Source organism: Apium graveolens, chromosome 7, assembly GCF_009905375.1.
Source record: "Apium graveolens cultivar Ventura chromosome 7, ASM990537v1, whole genome shotgun sequence".
Classification (NCBI taxonomy): domain Eukaryota; kingdom Viridiplantae; phylum Streptophyta; class Magnoliopsida; order Apiales; family Apiaceae; genus Apium; species Apium graveolens.
Genome location: NC_133653.1, coordinates 62545216 through 62555623, shown reverse-complemented (window position 1 = coordinate 62555623; position 10408 = coordinate 62545216). Strand labels below are relative to the sequence as shown.

General features: G+C 40.4%; 1 non-coding gene across 1 annotated transcript; it reads left to right on the top strand.

Moving 5' to 3' along the window:
• The first annotated feature begins 7151 nt into the window (after positions 1 to 7151).
• LOC141676139 (small nucleolar RNA R71) lies at positions 7152 to 7258 on the top strand. The gene has a single exon (XR_012556745.1). It is a non-coding gene; the product is annotated as a small nucleolar RNA R71 (small nucleolar RNA).
• Positions 7259 to 10408: the final 3150 nt, after the last annotated feature.

The following is a 10408-nucleotide window of genomic DNA, read 5'->3' as shown; positions in this document are numbered from 1 at the left end:
ACATTTTTTTTCTTTTTTTTTCTTTTTTTCCAACGAATTTCTGAACGAGTGTGTTTCGCTCCATCTCGCTCAACCCTAGACTACTCATATAAATATGAGCCAGTTACTAGCCATTTGACACCTAGCCACACAATTAGCAATGAAATCCAATTTTCTCCAATTTTTAAATATCCATGTCTTTTATTATTAAGAGAATATCCTAAATTCTAAATATAAGCAAGCGATTAAACCTCGACAAACAAACAAACCATGACTATGATCTTGCACTCTAGCAACCTATAAGACTTAGTGAAATACAAGTGTCTCTAGTCATGCAAATCAATCTGATAAGACTCAACATCTCTAAACACGACATCACTACACTCACATCAATATCACCAATTAATCGGGAAATTATCTAATGGATCATGTTATAATGTAAATGCATGAAACTACATGAAAAAAATATCATAAAACTACCAAAAATAAAAATAAAAAAACTACATGGAAAAATATGCAACTATATGAACTAAACTATCATGAAATATGCAACTATATGAGACTCACACAAAACTATATTCCTTCAACTACTACCCTCAAACTTAAAATATTCATTGTCTCCAGTGAAGATCATAGTCAGGAATCATGCATACCTGCTATGAATCAGAATCCTCACCCTCAACGGGTGGAGTGTCAAGCGTGTCCGGAGGCGGATACACGGAATCCTCACCAAATACTGGCCACTGGATGTCAACATCGGTGGCTCTGAGAGCTGTCCCAAGTGCCTGGGTGAGTTCGTGTGCAAACCGACTATGGATGTCGTGCATAGCATCCATCCTCCTCGCGAGATGCCTATACTGCGTCGAACTCAAACCAGCTCTCATCTCTGCTCCTGCTGCCTCCTGCTGCTGCTGCGACGAATAAGCCTCCTCTCCATACTGAGCTCTCCAAGCTGCTCGACGTGCATGCTGAGAACCTCCCGCCATAGCTGCTTCCATAGGCACACCACCTGGCAGATGATCATATGAATACCTAAGCCCCTTAGGATCAGGCTTCCCTCCATACCACTCCTGCATGTTTAACAGTGTAGAACTGTCGATAGGAGCACTGGGAAGCTGCAACTGTTCATGTGTTGGCCAATAAACACCAACCGCCACGCACAACTTCGTCATAATGGATGCATACGGAATAGCACCTGTAGTACCTCCTCTCAAAAATCTTAAAATCCCCTTGAAGAATACCCCATAGCAGACGAGCACGCTCCACAGTAATCTCATGGACATGCGAAGATGGCATGATGTTAGCACAAATAAACAAGTTCTAAGCCCGTGCAAACCTGTTCATGCACGAAGAAGGGAACGTGGAGTAATCAGTAGTGCCCCTCCTGAACTTTCAATGAGTATCGGGCACACAAAGAGTAGCAATGATGAGATCCAAATCAAAGTCCTCCGGAGTCTTATCGTTCCAAGTGTCCTGACCCACCTTCTCGCAGGTTGCTCAATCACCATACTGATAGCATCAACACTGTACTCTACAGTCCTCCCCCTCACCATCGTGAAACCATTCTTCTTCACCTTGGTGTTCGCATAGAACTCCCGCACAACACTCATGGGCACAGCAGCGGACGCCTCACAAAAAGAAACCCAGCCCATCTCGAGAATCATCTCTAACAGCTTACCATCCATCCCTGATGGCGGAAAACCTGGCTCCTTAACAATAGGCTTCGAGAGAAGCCTCGTGTACTCTTCCTCAGCCTCAGGATTACAAAACCCGGGCCTCACACCACCCATAGTTGAAGAATCGGTGGTGTTGCTGCCAACTTGTGTTATTTTCCTTTTGGGTGCCATCGGGATTGCAGAAGGGAGAATAAAAGCTTAAGTGTTTAAAGAGAATTTGTGTTTGAGAGTTTGTGATGTGGTGGAGAAGTTGTGTGTAAGTGTATGTATTTATAGGTGGAGAGGTGTGAATTCTATAAGGAATAGATTTGGGAATTGATTGTGGGAATCGTGAGAATAATGGAATTGATTAGGAGAGGGAATTATGGGATGTGGAAGAGTAAAAATTGGGTTGGAATTGATTTTTTTTGGTTAAAAACCCCGATTTTCTCTTAAAACTGCTATTTTTTTATTATTTTTTCGAACAGGGACCCGGCGCGGCCGCGCGCTAGGATAGCGCGAGCACGCTCACTCTCTGGAAAACCAGCGTGGGCACGCGCTAGCTCAGCGCGGGCGCGCTTGGTTACTAGAAAAATGGCGCGGCCGCGCGCTTGGTCAGCACGGGCACACCCAGCTTCTGTAGTTGGCCCTGAATTATTTTCTTTTCTGATTTTTGTTGTGTTTTTCTCCTTTCTTATTGCTTTTTCTACTTACTAATGTACAACAAGCTTGGGTTGTCTCCCAAGAAGCGCTTGTTTTACGTCGCTAGCTCGACGTATAATCTTGAGATCAAACGGATAATACAATGGAACTAACCACCTCACGGTTTATCGTGTCACCATAGAAATGCTTCAACCTCTGACCATTTACCTTGAATGCCTGGCCCGGATCATTCTCAAAAAATTTCACCACTCCATGTGGAAACACAGTTTTGACAATAAACGACCCTGACCATCTTGACTTCAACTTCCCAGGAAAAAGACGGAGACGAGAGTTGAACAATAGAACTTGTTGCCCCAACACAAATGATTTAAGCACTAAACCCCGATCGTGCCACCTCTTGACTTTTTCCTTATACATTTTGTTGTTCTCATAAGCTTGAAGTCGAAACTCGTCGAGTTCATTCAATTGAAGTATCCTCTTCTTTTCAGCTGCATCTAATTCCAGATTCAACTTCTTCAAAGCCCAATATGCCTTATGCTCAAGCTCCATAGGCAAATGACACCCCTTACCATAAACCAACTGAAATGGCGACATTCCCAATAGAATCTTATATGTTGTTATATAAGCCCAAACAGCTTCATCAAGCTTCAAAGACCAATCTTTCCTTGATGGACACACAACCTTCTCTAAAATGCGCTTTATCTCTCTGTTAGACACCTCAGCTTGACCATTTGTCTGAGGATGATAAGTCGTAGCAATGCGATGATTCACATTATACCTTTTCATCATAGCAGTGAACTTGCGATTGCAAAAATACGACCCCTCATCACTGATTATGAATCTTGGAGTTCCAAACCTTGTGAATATCTGCTTGTGAAGGAAATTAAGTATCACTTTCGCATCATTCATTGGAAATGCCTTAACTTCAACCCATTTCGACACATAATCAACCGCCAACAAGATATACTGATTGTTACAAGATGAGACAAATGGCCCCATGAAGTCAATTCCCCAAACATCGAAGACCTCAACCTCGAGAAGCACATTAAGAGGCATCGCATCCCTTTTGGAAATATTACCCACACGTTGACATCGATCACATTTCAAAATGAACTGATGAGCACCTTTAAACAAGGTTGGCCAAAAGAAACCTGCTTGAAGAACACGAGCCACTGTCTTTTCTCCACCATAATATCATCTATAAGCTGTTGAGTGGAAATCTCGCAAGATCCCCCTCCCCGTTTCGCTGTAAGGAATACATCTCCTGATGATTTGGTCAGCTCCTTGTCGAAAGAGAAACGGCTCATCCCACATATACCATTTTACTTCATGTAGAAACTTCTTCCGTTGAGCAGAAGATAAATCGGGAGGCATGATATTACTCACAAGGTAGTTCACAATGTCTGTGAACCACGGTTCTTCTTCTTGCACTCCAAACAGTTGCTCATCGAGAAAAGATTCATTTATCAATGTCTTATCCAATGAAGTAGCACTAGGATTCTCTAAACGCGAGAGATGATCAGCGACTTGATTTTCCGTTTCCTTTCTGTCCTTGATCTCTAGTTCAAATTCTTGAAGCAAAAGAACTCATCTAATCAATCTAGGCTTTGAGTCCTTCTTTGAGACTAGTTATCGAATTGCAGCATGATCAGTGAAAACTGTCACCTTAGTCCCAAGTAGATAAGATCAAAATTTCTCAAAACCATAGACAATAGCCAAAAGTTCTTTCTCCGTAGTAGTATAATGCAGTTGAGCATCATTTAGGATCTTACCAGCGTAGTAGACCACATGAAATATATTGTTCTTCCTCTGCCCAAGAACTGCTCCAACTGCATAGTCACTTGCATCGCACATTATCTCAAAAAGGTTCATTCCAATCAGGTGCAGTTATGACCGGTGTCGTGATTAAACTCTTCTACAATGTCTCAAAAGCTGCAAGGCACTCATCATCAAACTTGAAAGGAACATCTTTCTCTAGCAAACTGCACAATGGCATTGAAATTTTCGAGAAGTCTTTGATGAAACGCCTGTAGAAACCTGCATGTCCAAGACAACTACAAATTCCCTTAACATAAATGGGTGGAGGAAGATTATCAATGACCCCCACCTTAGCCTTATCCACCTCAAGACCCTTACTAGAAACTTTGTGCCCGAGAATAATGCCTTGTCGCACCATAAAGTGACATTTCTCCCAATTGAGAACCAGATTGGTCTCAACACACCTCTTGAGAACACGTCCAAGATTTTGCAAGCATTCATCAAAAGAATCGCCAAAGACTGAGAAGTCATCCATGAACACCTCCATATTCTGGCCAATCATATCAGAAAAGATGGCCATCATGCATCTCTAAAATGTGGTTGGTGCACTACACAGACCAAAAGAAACTCGTCTGAAGGCGAAAGTACCAAATGGACAAGTGAAGGTAGTTTTCTCATGATCTTCTGTAGCGATACAAATCTGATTATAACCTGAATAACCATTCAGAAGATAATAGTACTCATGACCGGCCAACCTGTCAAGCATCTAATCAATGAAGGGCAAAGGGAAGTGATCATTTCAAGTGGCTTTGTTCAGCTTCCTATAGTCCATGCAAACTCTCCACCCCATGACTGTTCTAGTAGGAATAAGCTCATTCTTCTCATTTGCTACCACAGTAATACCACCTTTCTTTGGCACACATTGAACCGGGCTTACCCATGAACTGTCAGAAATAGGGTAGATGATCCCTGCGTCTAGCCACTTAAGAATTTCCTTCTTCACTACCTCCTTCATGATTGGATTGAGTCTTCTTTGCTGCTCGACCATAGGCTTGCTACCTTCTTATAGCAGAATTTTATGCATGCAGTAAGAAGGGCTGATTTTCTTGATATCTGCTATAGTCCATCCAATTACCGATTTGAACTCTCTCATAATTCTCAAAAGCTTTTCCTCATCACTCCCTGAAAGGTCAGATGCAATAATAACAGGCAGAGTAGATGCATCACCCAAAAACATATACATCAAATGATCAGGTAAAGGCTTAAGATCAAGAGTGGGAGTTTCCTCAATAGATGGCTTGAGGCATTTAGGAGCTTTGTTCAATTCCTCCATTCCAAGAGATTCAAAAGGCATATCCATCTTCCTATTCCAGGGAGAAGCATTTAAATACTGCAATTGTTCTTCACCTTCGTCATCTTCACTATCTGAATTCCCCAGCAAGGCTTTTTCTAAGGCATCGGACCTTAGCAATTGATCAAGTTCCGATGTGACCACCGAATCGACCAACTCCACTTTTAAGCACTCCTCATTATCAGTAGAAAATTTTATAGCATTGAACACATTAAAAGTCGCATCTTGATCCAGAACTCGCATTGTGAGCTCACCCTTCTGCACATCTATCAAGGTTCGGCCAGTCGCCAAGAAAGGTCTCCCCAAGATTATGGGAATCTTCTTATCTTCCTTGAAATCAAGAATTACAAAATCAGCAGGGAAGATGAGTTTATCAACCTTGACCAAGACATCCTCCACAATACCTCGCGGATATATAATAGAACGGTCGGCCAACTGCAAGGTCATATAAGTCAGTTTTGGATCAGGAAAGTCTAACTGCTTGAAGATTGACAAAGGCATCAGATTGATGCTAGCTCCCAAGTCGCATAAGCATCTGTCAAAAGACATTTTTCCAATAGTACACGAAATAGTGAAGCTGCCTGGATCTTTAAGCTTCGGAGGCAACTTCTGTTACAGCACAGCATTGCATTCCTCCATAAGAGCGACTGTCTCTAAATCATCTAGCTTCACTTTCCAAGAGAGAATACCTTTCATAAACTTTGCATAACTAGGAATATGCTCAAGAGCCTCAGCGAAAGGTATGTTAATATGAAGTTTCTTGAACACCTCCAGAAACTTCTCAAATTGTTTGTCCAGCTTTTTTTCTGTAGCCGCTTAGGAAAAGGCGGTGGAGGATAGATCTGTTTCTCCCCTGTATTACCCTCAGGCGGAGTGTGCTCAACAGTAGTCTTTCTTGGTTCCACTTCTTCATCCTTCTGCTCTACTTCTTTCTCAGCCCCAGCTTCTTCATTCAACTCTTGATTTTGTTCGAGATTCACCACATTTCCAGACCTTAAAGTGATTGCCTTTACCTGCTCCTTAGCTTCCCTCTTTCCTGGCACTTCGGTGTCATTAGGTAGTGTACCAGGCTGACGATTTAGCAAGGCATTGGCAATTTTCCCAATTTGTTTTTCCAAGGTCTTTATGGAAACAGCTTGACTCTTGCACATAAGCTTCAACTCCTCTAATTCATATTTTTATTGGCTTGTTGCAGTTGGAGTTGTTGTCTAGGTGCTTACTGTGGTTGCTGAAAACCAGGGGGGTTGTACTGCTTAGCTGGATATTATTGATAAGGGTGTTGAACCGTATTCTGAGTGTTGCTCCAGCTGAAATTAGGATGATTGCGGTTGTTGGGATGATAGATGGCTGGCACTGGTTGCTGCGATCACTGGAAGTTGCTCACAAACTGAGTTGATTCACTAGAAATTGCGCACTGATCAGTTTCATGGGCACCAGCACAAAGCTCGCAGACACTAGCAATTTGATTAACTCCATAATTAGCCAAATTGTCCACTTTCATCGTCAAAGCCTTAAGTTGGGCAGCGATAGCAGTTGCTACGTCCAACTCCAGAATTCCTATGACTTTTCCTTGAGTCAGTCTCTGGGAAGGATTCTGGTACTCATTAGCAGCCACCAGTTCAATAAGTTCATAAGCTTCATCGTAGCTCTTAGCCCACAAGGCTCCTCCTGATGCTGCATCCAGCATGGGTCTAGAAGTAGCACCCAATCCATTATAGAAATAGTTGATAATTATTCAATCAGGCTTGCCATGGTGTGGGCACTTCCTTAGCATCTCCTTATATCGATCCCAAGCCTCACACAAAGATTCTCTAGTTTGCTGAGCAAACTAAGTAAGAGCATTCCTGATTGCAGCAGTCTTCGTTATAGGGAAGAATTTAGTGAGAAACTTTTGCGCAAGATCCTCCCAAGTGGTGATAGACCCTGCTGGTAGAGAGTGTAACCAGCACTTAGCTTTGTCCCCTAGAGAGAATGGGAAGAGGCGTAGCTTGATAGAATCTTCAGTCACATCATTAAACTTAAAAGTGTCACAGATCTTGATGAAATCCCTTATGTGCATGTTGGGGTCTTCAGTAGGAGAACCCCCAAACTGAATTGAGTTATGTATCATCTGAATCGTACTTGACTTGATCTCAAAAGTGTTATCTCTTTAGGCTGGTCTGATGATGCTTGACTGAATGTCATTAATCTTAGGCTGAGAATAGTCCATCAAAGCCTTAGGATTTTCTGCTTGATCGCCCATCTCTACTAAGATGGTTCTTCAACTTTCTTTTCTTCTTCTACCTTCTTTTCTTCCTCGAAAACTTCCTTACGAACTACCACAACTTCTTCCTCGGCTTTATCCAGTGTTCTCTTATGAGTACGTGAACGCGTATTCATACACCCTCACTAGAGTACATGAAATAAGACAAGGAAACAGATAAGTAACAATGTCCGAGTCAATGAACTTTAATGACCACTGATGGAAAGCACATAAACTATAAATTAACACTGTTGTCCCCGGCAGTGGCGTCAAAAACTTGTTAGTCGCTAAACACGCGCTAATAATACACGCAAGTATACGAGTTCGCAAGTAGTATAGAATCTTTTCTAGTTTGTTCCCACAGAGACTGTATTGGTTAACTAATTAATTCACGCAATTAAGCAACAATATATGGTTATTATTCAATGCTAAGATGATAAAAAATTGAGGGTGTTTGTAACTAAGAATTACACTAATTATTATAACTACGAAATTAAGATTGACTGAATTAATATATATGACAAACATGAGATTCTAACTTCATTAAATACTTCATTCAATAGCCTTATTATTCTCAACCTTAGCATGCAATAGTGATGACACTAATCAGATAACACGAAACTGATAAATGCCAACTTTCGTTGCATGAGTACCATACTACCAGACATCCACAAAAGAGATGGAAGCTGAATAGACACCAATTATATTGAGACCCTATATGTCTATATAATTTGAAAACATAACGGTTTAAGCACAAGTTATCTATCTTGATTACATAAGGAAAATAAGATGGTTAAAATTACCTACGCATCATGCATAACAAATACATGAACCTGTGCTAGCATGGCAAGTTCTAAATCCTTAAATTTACTTTCGCTTCATTAAGAATTAACACACTATCTTATAAGTTCGCGACGCTCATAAGACGAATACGCACAACCAATACTAGGTTATCATACAATCACCACACACTAAGGCATCGAAACAATTTAACTAAAGAAATCCATAAGTAAATCTGTTAGAACCCCACGATAACAATTAGCCCATAATCGGACTTATCATCAACGTGGGTTCCGATGAAAACATGATTTAACAAACGTAGTCTTTATAACGAATAAATAAAACCAAGTACGAAATAAGAGTAAGGTTCACAAGTAAGAAAACTAGCATCCAAATACAACTTAAAGCAAAGATTCACAAGTAAAAATAAGATCTTCTTCGTCTTCATTGAATCGTGCTAATACGGTCTTCTCACGATTCTCCTTGATATGTCTCTGGCTTGATATATATTGATATATCATTAAAAACGACCTAAAGATGTTTATATAGCAGCCTCATGCAGTGTAGGATTCTTTCTCTCAGAAACAAAGTAGAAACAGGAATTTGTCATCCCGACACGGCGCGACCGCGTGCTTGATCAACGCGGGCACGCTGGCTTTCTGTACTTCGGGCGCGGTCGCGTGCTTGATCAGCGCGGGCGCGCTGGGCTTCTACCAAAAATTATTTTCTCCATTTTTCTTGCAACTTCGAGCCGGCTTCAATGAGCTTTTATTCCACCACCACCTTGACACCAAATTAGCACCAAAATAATGTTAATTCACCTAATTACCTAAATAATGCCTGAAATGCAGAAACACTCGAAAACACGTTAAAACACTTAACAACTTGAGCATAAATGCATCAATTCAAAGCTTATTAGAGCATAATAAAGTGTCACAAATGCCACTCAACAATAAATACAGTATCTTCAAAATTCACTTTATTTTATATTAAAATCAAGTATGTCTTGGTACAAATTTTTGGGTTCTTTGTTGATAAAGAACTCAGCTTCTTTCTTGAGAGAGATACAATAAAATCTAGATATGTTTATTACTCTTAAAATTGAAGGACTGGTGTTTACTTTATAGATCAGTAAACACATGTTTTACACAGCATGCAATAGCATGTACTGAACCCTACTTTAAGTTATCTAAAGCTTTCCAATTATGGTTTAGTGTATCTTTGCAAATCGTGCATGTCAATGACTTTCCTTTGTCAGTTAATCTTGGCCTTTGATCTTGTACTCTTCAAGCTACTTTTGTAGACTTTTAAAATTAGTGATTGATTTGTTTGTTGATTGATTATCTTGGATCTTTAACTGGTCTATATTTTGTACTTGAGTTTTATATCGAGATCTCCAGTTTGAACTATAGAGAACTGACATCTCGATAAGTATAATGGCTTATCGAGATCTCTTAGTTCTCTATATGTGTTTTGACTTGTCGAGGTCTCTGAGTTCTCTAAAAGTGAACTTGGCTTGTCGAGGTCTCCAAATTTCTGCATGTAGAAATGATTTATTGATATCTCTGAGATCTTCTATAAGCATTTTGACTTGTCGATATCTCTGAGATCTCTAATGAAAATTTGACTTGTCGATATCTCCAATCTTCATGTCTTCATTTGGCTTGTTTATATCTCTGAGTTCTCTAATGCAGAAATGACTTGTCGATATCTCCAATCTGCATGTCTTTAGTTGGCTTGTCGATATCTCTGAGACATCTCTATAAGCTATTTTCGACTTCTCGCTAAGTCATTCTGGAGTTCTCGAATGACTTCTCTATATGACTTGATCTGTGACTTGTAGATTTCTTGACTTTGAATATTTTTCCCAAAACAGATTTATTCAACTCTAAGCTTCTTCACAATTTCTCTGAGGCATGATCTTTTTTATATTCTTCCAGAGTTTATTCTTAGGCTTGAGACTGTTTACAGAAAAATACT